This window comes from Ostrinia furnacalis, unplaced genomic scaffold, assembly GCF_004193835.3.
Source record: "Ostrinia furnacalis isolate ACB-3 unplaced genomic scaffold, ASM419383v2 OfSCF5129, whole genome shotgun sequence".
In the NCBI taxonomy this organism is placed as follows: domain Eukaryota; kingdom Metazoa; phylum Arthropoda; class Insecta; order Lepidoptera; family Crambidae; genus Ostrinia; species Ostrinia furnacalis.
Window position 1 is genome coordinate 121617 of NW_021135368.1, and position 8238 is coordinate 129854.

Consider the following 8238-nt stretch of genomic DNA (forward strand, 5'->3'; position numbering starts at 1 on the left):
TCAGTTTCACTGAACAGAATATTGTCCAAAGAAATAATCTTTGGGCAGCCCTAATCGGAATAGAAGCCCCGAGGCGTTCGAACTCACCTCGACACGTGGCCGACAAGCCAGGCATACAAATGACCGATGGCCGATGCAACTGTTCCTTAAAACATTTTTTGATAACAAATTCAATTTCTTGATTACATAATCCCCCCTTCTTGATTTCTTTTAAAAGTATTGACATCTTTCATCCATCACCACAAGATTTTTTCATTACTTAAAAGCCCGAGCGAATTCGAAGTCGGTTGGCTGACTTGAAACCGGAATTTTAAAAATTGGCAGTATCAAGATATTTCTTGCGTTCCATGAAATCGAAAACGTTATTACTCCGGCAAAAAAAATACGTTTTCCTGTGAAATTTGAAGATTACTCTCGCATCCGAATTATTCATCTAGTAAGAAAATACGGAGGAAAGGCAACGTCGAGGCACATTCACGACAAACAAATGCAAATGGCGCAGCCTCTATGATCTGCTCGAAAATTAATGCGGCATGAAATTACGTATTTACCTACTTACCTAGTCAGTGGGAAAATTGGTTTCTACATCCAACCGGTTGTCCATTTCAGAAGATCGGCGCTTGACAGTTGAAGTCGTACGGACGGGTTAGAGTGTGGAGCTTCATTTAATCGCTAATCGTTTCTTTTCGAAACAAAACACTAGGTTATGATAGCCTTTTGTTTTTTAAACAATCGTCTCTCAGATCTTCGTTTGTTTTTATGAACATTTCGTCACTGCTCGTATTCTCTGCTTGGTTTTCAGTCATTTAAACTTTTTAAATTCTTTTATTGAAAAAGCCTGAAGTTTAATTTATTTAAGCTTGATGATCTATCATGTACTAATCATAAGCATATGACATGGTTCAGCAGAACCAGTGGCTTAATTTCGAAACCACAATCGTCTTTCTTAAATAACTGTTAACTTTAATCTAATCTTTGTGTCCTGGCAATCGATTTCATATCATGAAAGTATGTTTGCAATAAATAACAGAAATATAAAGGTGTTTCTGAACCACACATTCGATTCGTAAATCACGTACAATTAATATTTATTCCACGTAGCCAAAGGAAGTTCGGGGCGAGTCATTTTTTCTTACGGAACCCGCTGAAAAATTAGCAATCATCAAAGGTTCAGTGAGGGGATCATAAATTTAGGGGTGGTAAACTCCGTGATTCTATTCGAATTCCCCTTGGAGCACGGGGTGGCCAAGGCGATAAATTATGCCCATCAATAATATTCCTGAACACTGTCAACAACAGTATAGAGGTACATCTACGTATTCGTACCTATTTATTTAGGTAACCAAGTCTCAGTGGTACAATGGCGTGAAGCCCTCAGTCGGTTTTCGTGAATTGGGCAATGCATAATAAATGACTCCAGTGGTTTGGGATATCAATGGACGGTTAAACATTTAGATATTTTAGCGTAATGGCAAATGTTGGATTTTGTTAGGCTCAGGCTAATGACGTGTGTCCCGCTGTGGGATTTGCAATATAAATATAGTTTGGGTTTGATAAATTATAGTTTACTACTAGATTTCTATTTTTGAGGAATATATCAGATCCTCATCATAACTTTTGTGGTTTAAACCTTTAAAATGTTTTTGGTTTGGAGCACGAGCGATATTTTATGGACTTCGAAGAGTGTGCTTTAAAGCTCCATAAGTTTATACTGCCATAAAGTTTTCGAATAGCGAGTCGTCTTGCATACGTCATTTTATATACCTAACATTCCCACTACACCTTGAGAATATTTGTTTTTGTTTGTCCTAAAAAGCGTTCAAACCGCGAGAGGATTACGTATTTTCTGGGCAAGGTCGCTTCACCACTTACGTTTCCATCTCTGAGCTAAGTTTTCAGAGGGGTTAACGAAACATTTAACTAATTAATCTTTATTTTCTAAGGTGTATACTACGAAGGCTAATAAATAATGTTATGTGGAGTAGTGTTATGAGGATGATATAAAGCCAGTTTGAGTTGTAAACTAAGAGCTAGGTCACTGGGAGAGCTGGCGGTCTGAGTTAAAAATTCAACTATACGTATACTATGCTGTTTGCAATGAGATGAGATGAATGTGATGCACTCTGGGAAAACTACGTCAATTTGAGCTGCAGTTCTTTTCATTCTATGAAGAGTGGTAAGCTGAATAGAGTCTGTAATGTAACGTTCTTGTACGAATGCTCGCTGTATTGAATGCTCAAAGCTATCTTTAGTGTAATGACGGAGTTCAGAGGTAACAGAACCAATTAGGTTGCGACAAATCTCGGGAGTCATGTTCAAAGTATGATTCGATTAAACTTGTTTTAAGTCCGCCTGGCTAGCTATCACTCTCATACCCAAGTCTGTCGCTAAAACAAGAATATTAACAGCATTTTTGTGTTCCAGCAGTTGGATATAACCAGTAACAGATAGCCAGTTCTTTTGTGGTTGAGGATTCTGGGCGAAGCTCTCTTCCACCTTTGGCCTGATCGGCACTTTCCATCAGGTAAGATGCATGTCAAACTTCCTTAGTGTGGGTTAAAGACTGATAATCAGCGAATACTCGATGTTTTGTTGGAAGTAAATGGCTCTTGTCCATACTTACCTTTATACCTACAATTGGATAGTCGTGAATCCAGCCACGTGCCTGTTACATTTTATGTTACAAAGTTACCTTGTAACATTTTACTCAGCTACGTAATTTAAAACCATGTTGCGATACGAACAAGGGTTTTTGATTGCGTAATTCTTGTGTTCTAAGAAACAACTTTTAATTAACAATCTAAAGGATTTCTGACAATTATTGTTGTTATTGTAGGCCCTTCATAGAAGATATTAAGCTTAATACAACATAAAATATCAAAGGTATTATAGATATTTCTTAATTGTAGATTAAAACGCAGCTTAAAGCCAGAGCAGTGAAGAAATAAATAAATATTTACATGAGAGAATCTTGAGAGCGTACTATGTAATAAATGATTATGAAGATAGACCTACTATAAAGGTATACTTTAATAAGTTATCAATGCTCGATTAGCGTAAATTTCTACATAAGTTCCATAATGGAGTGTAAATTGATTCTGGTCCCAAACCATACATCGCGAACATTTTATACTAAACTCCAGAAAAACCAAAAGCTATTTTTATGCTATCGCAACTGTAAGGAACCTTTTCCCTTGAGAACTTCAATGGCTAACGAGAAAACTGGCTGCGGAGCCGTTTGAAATTTCAAGAGTGTGCCCGTTTCAGGGTGGAATCGAAATAACCTCAAAACATTCCGATCCCATTTCCGATTCTCGTCACACTACCTCCATCACGAAAGGTCTGAAGGTGTGGTGGCGTATTCGATAAATATTACCCTCGCTGGCTGAGAGGGTGTACCGTTTGTATATGATTATTGCAGTTCATGTTTTGGTATACCTTGATTTAAGAATCTGTAGAGATCGTGAGCGCAAACGGGACTCGACGGATTTATGAATGGAAAACAGGGCTCAATCAACTCAGGGCAAAACGAGTTGCATAATTTTCTTAATACTACATAAAAATACGCCCTTCTTTAGAATGAAACATGTATCTGCGTCATGAATTAATCTTAAAAATATTGTGGTAACTATTTACCTACTTACTATAACATTCCAATTACCAAATCTCAATCTACTCAGAACTTGAGCAATGAACTATGGCAAAAAGATAAGGGATAAACATACCAAAATAGATATTATACATTCGCACGTTCATAATCAAACTGTCACTATACAAAAAAGTCGATTTTTCAGGAAAAGCATTTGAAATACTCAAATTTTAAAACCCTTGCAAAGTGTGCAAAATGTTCTTAAATGTTTTGTTTTTTGTTAAATACCAGTAGTGGCTTGTTTGGCTTTTACGGGAATATAATTATCTTTCAAATTATCATAATGGTTTATTTAATATTTAAATTTTTCCCTAAAAATAGTGTCACTTTTCCACTAAAATTGAGACAGTGACAGTTTTCAATTAAAAACATGTTAATGTTGTATTATTAATTCTGGTAGAAATGTCACTATTTTCATATAAATTTGATGATGAAAGATTAAAAAATGATTATTATTAAATAAAACTGACATAGAAAAATCAGTAATTTTAATGATTTTAAAACTTTATAATTTGGATTAAGTGGTGCCTATGGTAACAGTAATAAATGTAAATTCTCGATCAGAAATAAATACGTTACACACATGAAATTACTATAAAATTACATCACATAAATCAACTTCTTAGAAAATAAGGTACTCTTTTGTTCAGGCAGCCTTTAAAGAACAAGAACTTGATGACCTCGATGAACTTGACGAACTAGATAATGATTTTTCATGGGAAAAGGGCTCAGAGAAGTAGATTTAAATTCTGGATCATTATCCAGCGGCCATTACCTCTGCGAGCTATGTGCCCCGGCCACTGCCACTTGATTTTAGCGATTCTGCGGGCTATGTCGGTCACTGTGGTTCTCCTGTGGATCTCCTCATTTCTGATTCAATCACGTAGGGAAACTAACTGAGCATCGCACGCTCCATCACCTTTTGGGTGACCTCTCAGATCCATAAAATATCACTGGCAACACACACTGATCAAAGACTTTTGTCTTGAGGTACTATGGTATTTCGGACGTGAGAATATCACTAAGCTTCCCGAACGCTGCCCAGTCGAGTTGGATTGACGATTGACCTTTTTCTCGAAGTTGGACCTACGTAACTGGACTGTTTGTCCCAGGTATACATAAATTGTCAACAAACTTTCGAGTGTAGAGTCTCCAGATGAGTGGATACTACATGGACATTTGACATGTTTTTTGTCTTGTCCATATTCATTTTCAGGCCCACTTGTTGAGAGGCTATACTTAGGCCATCGAGCATTATGCCTAGATCTTCCACAGTCTCAGCCATGATTACGACATCGTCCGCAAATCGAAGGTGGATGATGTACTCGTTGATATTTATGCTGAATCCGCTTCAGTCCAGAAGCTTGAAAATTTTCATTTTTATTTCTTTATAGTTACTTTTGTGAAGCCTCAATGTAACCTTGTTGGTGATCAAATAAATAAATAAATAAATAGTCCACAAACGCTAGATAAAGTAGTAATTACCTTAATAATTGCTTTGATTTTACTAGTGTTTGGATTGACTGGTGGCATTTTTGTTAGCTGTTAAAAAATTTATAACTACTTACTCATTTAAAAATCTTTCTTGTTGTTTTAATATTACACAATTTGGATAAACACAATATTCTACGAAGTGATGGAACAATCTTCTTAAGAATGTAAGAGAAATATTGTTACTTTTTGTTTTAAGGCGTTTTTCGTATTACTTTATTGTGACTTATCTTAATGATTTGGAGTCAAAGCGTCTTTATGCTAAAAATGACGTTTTTCAACACAGAGTCCACATAACTATCACGGCGTGCCCGTCCAGTTCCCGTCACTACTAAAAACGTGTCACTGTTACTCACAACATATGCCGGTTTCCCCATTAAACTCCATAACGACACTAGTGATATCTGCCGAACTATTTGAGTTTTAAGCCTGGGATTTTTACAGCATGCACTTTTCGCGGAGCTCTGATAGATGGCGTTGTTAACTCAATTTCTCCCAATTTCGTATAGTGACGGTTTGATTATGAATAAGTAATATAGACGTCCTTCGACTGGGTATTAATTCTGGTAAAATACTTATGAAACTAACACTTGTGTTCAGCGAGATTTGAATCCACAACCTCAGTTTAGATTGCGTTCCTGTAAGTGGACTACAATGCTAGTTGGTCTGGACAACCATCATATTCATGCACGCCTTTTGCTAGTGACTTTAGTTATGTCACATAATATACAAAAAAAAAACAGGGCAAGCTCAGTTAAACTGTTTAAAATAAAAATGGTTTAATTTACAACGAAAATAAAACCGCATTCTGTAATTCACTTTCATACATTTATCTAAATACACTACCTTTATTGAGTTTAGTCGAAAACAATATTACCCCTTTAACACTTTTTCGGTATTTGCAGACATAATAGAAACATAATTGAAGTGACATTCAATAATTTAGATTAAAATACTTTTCAAAGGGCTTTCAGCTTCAAACTTAATCTAATTTTATTTCTCAAAGGTATTGGCGTGACAAAATTTCAGAACGATATCACTTGATTGAGACCTCTTTTTTCGGTGATAATTTACCAGAATAAAATAATATTTGCGGCCGGCTTCAACTTTCACGAGGGAAGCNCAGAAAACTTTATAATACCGATTGCCTTTTGTCTTTTTAAAAATATACATTCTCCCGCCAACTTTTCTTTCAGGTCTCGATGTTGATACTACCTACATATGTAGATAAAATGCTTAAGCGTAATAATAAAAAACGAGGGAAGCGAATAACATTTTTTCAACAATAAGAAACATAAAATCGAATACAAACCGATACACGCACGCGAGCACAAACTTAACTTATAATACTTATAACCTTTTGATATAAATGAGTTCATTGAACAGTATCCCATTACCTTTATTGTAGCTCTGTTTTGATGAGCAATCGATCCAGCTCTCCGTATTCCGTATCACGTAGAATCAATTTAAGATCTCCAGCTGTGGGTCAACGGATATTTATGAAGAAAACGTCGATTTATAGAGATTGCTTGACGTTCTTAGCGGCCTCCTCCGGCTTATAAACGCTTTATTTTTATTTATTCCGAGATTTATGAGAATAGCCTCCCATAGATTCGGAAAGAGGTAAAGAGCTAGTATTTTTTAGGGAATCTAGATACTTTGTAGGAGGAGAAAAGAGATTAATCTTTTTACTTTTGCTTCTCTTTATCATCAAATAAATCAAATACGAAGTAACTCATCTTGGTAAAGGGAAATTATTTTATCTAAAATATAACTTTTCTATTACTTTATCTAAAAGTTTGACTGTATATTGACCTTATTGAATTGTGCAAGTTTGATTCCAAAATAAACAGTAAGATCCTTCGTTTAATCTCGTATTTACAAATAAATTAACAGCAGTCGAGAGGGTAAACAAACGCAGCGTGCAAAATACTGTCCCGATAATATTCCCCCACTCAATACTAAGTGTATTAGTTCTACTGCATCGAGCATAGTGATTTTTCCCATAAATAACACTTCTGGGGTGAGGCTGCAGAAATGTGGGGTAGCCTGAAAGATTTAGTGCGAGTGACTAACCGCTGGTGCGGTTTGTAGCAGACAATCTAAATAATTATTTAGGAGGATGCAACTTGTATGGTAGTTTTGGAGCGAGGTTATGTATTACGGTTGAAGATCGATACGGTGTAAGTTTTACGACTTCGCACGGGCGTTGCGCTGCATTGCGTAATTGCGCATTGTGAAATATTTCCATAAAAAGAATGGCGACATTTAAGCGTGTATGTGCAGTAAAATGAGCATCGACGAGCTGACTATAAAGGCCTTTACCTACATATCTCGCCATAAAAGTGGCCACTAAGGTACAAACTTATACTACTAGCGAATTTGTAACAGTACTACACGTTTTTTAGTTCAAGTCTCGAGCTTACAAACACGTGCTTTTACGAGCTCGCTGATAGTTAATAGGTTTCCAAAAATCGACAGTGTCACAACTCTCCTCTGTCACACCTCTCCTCGGTCTACCCTAGTAGTTTTAAGTTCCAAGTCCAAATCAGACGATATAACGCCAACATTTCTATCCAGAATGTGATCAATTTGACTTGGCACCGAAAGTCTACTAAAAGGTGAAAAATGGCCGCCAAATTGAAACAACCAGTACAACAGCTGTATCCTTGCCCTAGTCCCATCCACCGGCCAGACGTGCACCCATAACTTACCTTCTTGCAAAAAATATTCAACGCCTCAAATTTTGGAAGGGAACAAATGCTCCTAGCAATGTGGTGGGGTAATGTACGCCGGGCCCCCTAAATTTTTCATTCCCTTGTGCCCAGACAACTAAGCATTACCAAAATTGCGTCATATTTCTTTTCCCAACACATTCCGACGCGGGAAATAGTTAGGAGAATTGCTATTTTACGGACTTCGTTTTAGCTAACTGAGCTCGAGTAGGTAATGATAATTATTTTTAACTAATTAGTGATGATTAGTTTGGAAATAAAATAAATACGTATTTAATTGCTTTGAAAGAAATACCTATCCATTTACACTGTTGAGTGCACTAAGATGATGATGATAACAATGATAATACGTTAGTTTTATTA